General features: G+C 44.0%; 1 long non-coding RNA gene across 1 annotated transcript; it reads right to left on the bottom strand.

Moving 5' to 3' along the window:
* Positions 1–395: 395 nt before the first annotated feature.
* On the bottom strand, positions 396–2,416 carry LOC147112567 (uncharacterized). The gene is made up of 3 exons (XR_015079441.1): positions 2,327–2,416; positions 1,778–1,884; positions 396–1,402 (listed from the first exon to the last, which is right to left on the bottom strand). It is a non-coding gene; the product is annotated as an uncharacterized LOC147112567 (long non-coding RNA).
* Between the last annotated feature and the right edge of the window lie 221 nt (positions 2,417–2,637).

The following is a 2,637-nucleotide window of genomic DNA, read 5'->3' on the forward strand; positions in this document are numbered from 1 at the left end:
CTGAAAATCTGAGCTGGGAGCAGCTTTTTAAGGCCCACTCAGCCCATAGAGGGAAAAAAAAGTATTGTGTCCAAAACAACCTTTTGCCAATTAAACAAATGGATACAAGAAACGTGGTAAAAACTGCTCATTAGCTGACAACACCTTGGAGGTCCTGCTGCAGGAGGTGCAGCAGAGGGTGTCTCTATGTGGGGCAGAAGACATTCTGTAAAAAGTGAGGTGTAAGCAGCATGGAGGGAGATAGTTGACTGAGTCAATGCAGAACTGCAGTCCATGTGTTGATCACTCTTTGTGTAAACAAATTCATGAAATCAGTCCTAAATTTGCCTTTTACTAATTTAAACCTATAACCCCTTTTTATACTCTCACAATTTAAGTTACGGTAATTTCTCGGATTTACCTTTCTGCCTATCTGCAAATTTGACCAAATTACATTGGGTTTCTGAGTCCAAATCATTGATGCAACGGAACCCTGCCCTCTCCTACACAACTGGCCTGGTAAGGGTGGGTGGAGGCTCCACCCTTACAAGGCCCCAGAAAGTCCCCAACATCAAGCCAGGACCTGACGTATCAGGCCCTAACCTATTTTCTAGCCCTTCTCTCACAGTACTGCTGGAGTTACAGTGGCAATTCTTTGGAAGGCCGAGGGTTTTGGCCCCTCAGCTGTAGTCAATGCGCACATCAATCCCATATAATGCTTGAAATGTTACCTCTCAGGGGGTGCAGGAATTCCCACCTTAGGTTTGTGCTATGCTTGACGGGCAGGACAAGAAAAGTGTGCAAAGGGAAGAAGCAGATTCACCTTCGCCTTCCTCCAACAAATGTCTTCTTCATTTCCAGTCAGGTGCAGGGGACATGGGTAACAGCATAGACTTTTTTACGCAGTGAGTGGTGAGGACCTGGAACTCGCTGCCGACGGAAGTGGTGGAAGCGGACGCGCTCAATGTTTTCAAGGGGAGACTGGATAGGCACTTGAGGGCAATAAACTTGCAGGGCTACGGCGATAGAGCGGGGGAATGGGACTGACTGGATTGTTCTGCAGAGAGTCGGCACGGACTCGATGGGCCGAATGGCCTCCTTCTGTGCCGTTATGACTGTATGACTTAATCAGTGACCTCCCTCGATGCAGTTTGAAACTATCCTTTGACTGGATGGTGGTCTTCAGCCACAAATAGACCCTCTCTCCTTGGTGGCATTTATGGCAGCTGAACCTTTAACTCTTCAGCATGAAATGGAGCAGCGCTGCCCACACCTCAGCTATAGCATGGTGTGCCCACTGCAGCTTGCCTTTGGATGACTAACTGCAGACTTTGCAGGGCTGCTGTCTTTCCAGATTTTCCGATCCCCAGCTCAGTGTACGACAGGACAAGTTCTCTGGACAAGCTTTTCCCATGCTTGTAACCTATGCAAATAAGGCAGAGGAGCTTCAATCAGAAAATTGGAACAAGCCAGACCAGCCCTCTGTGCGGCAAGCACAGGTGAGCCTTTGCGTTGAGCCGGTTATTGGAAGATTGTGGCTTTTAGTGAACTAGTGGGAAACACATGAGACAAAGAATTGTTTGAAACTTCAATTATTCCAACAAACCCCCTTTAATTTACTTTATAAACATTTAATTAATTTGTGAAGAACTTTGATATAGTTGTAACACAACACTGATTACGATGATCAGCTGTTTGTAACATTTTATGCAAAATTGAAATTGATTGGCTACGATTGAAATAGTTAAAAAAAAAACTGAAGTGAAGGATATTCGATAACAACAGGTTGATTGGGTACCTATAGCTCAGGGTTGGACATCTGCTTGTGCATATTTTCTTCCAAAAGTGCTTTGTAGAACAGTTCTCCCATGATTTTCACTTCCACAAACTCATGTGATCTGATAACTAGAAATAGAAATGCTATTTCCACATTTTGTATGTCAGGTAGCAAACTATCACATGTCAGCCTGTCCAGTGAGCGAAGATATACGCAACTGCTTGTCCCTTTGTATTCATCTGCTTACAGCAGGAATACCACATTTAGAAGCTGTTGCTTAGAACTAAGGTTATAAGATCATTTTATCTCTGTGCAGAAACAGCAGGTGAATTTAATGAATCTTCACATTTTGTGGTGTTTATATACAGCAAATGAGTTAATAGAAATCTATGACTTTTTAGAGAAGGAAATTATATGTGAGACCTCGATAGCTCAGTAAACTTAATATTTAATCTTTCCTTGGGGAGGGTGACAAAATGGTAAGGAATACACTTCTGTTCACATAACATAATGGCCCTGAAATTAGGATCGGGAGCTTGCCGTGCGTGCAAGCCCCCGATGTTCACTTACCCAGCGCGCTGACATTTTAATTCTGGCCCGCATTGCATTTCTTCTGACTGGCCCGCTTGTGGTACTGCCGCGCTGTGCGTGCGTGACCCAGCGGTGTACTTAGTGCGATGAGCCGGCTGGGATCACGTGAGCACAGGGCAACCAATGGGAGGTTGCAAAAGTTCATTCATGAGTTTGACAGTAAGAGCTGTCAAACTCATGAAAACTCCTGGCCCCAAAACACTACTTAAACCTGAAAGAAAATTTAAAAAAACATTGCACTACTTAAATGAACCATAAAGAACTCTGAAAAACTATTTTAAACAATAATT

The sequence above is a fragment of the Somniosus microcephalus genome, chromosome 9, assembly GCF_052327205.1.
Source record: "Somniosus microcephalus isolate GS21.2 chromosome 9, FLI_Smic_1.0, whole genome shotgun sequence".
Taxonomy (NCBI): domain Eukaryota; kingdom Metazoa; phylum Chordata; class Chondrichthyes; order Squaliformes; family Somniosidae; genus Somniosus; species Somniosus microcephalus.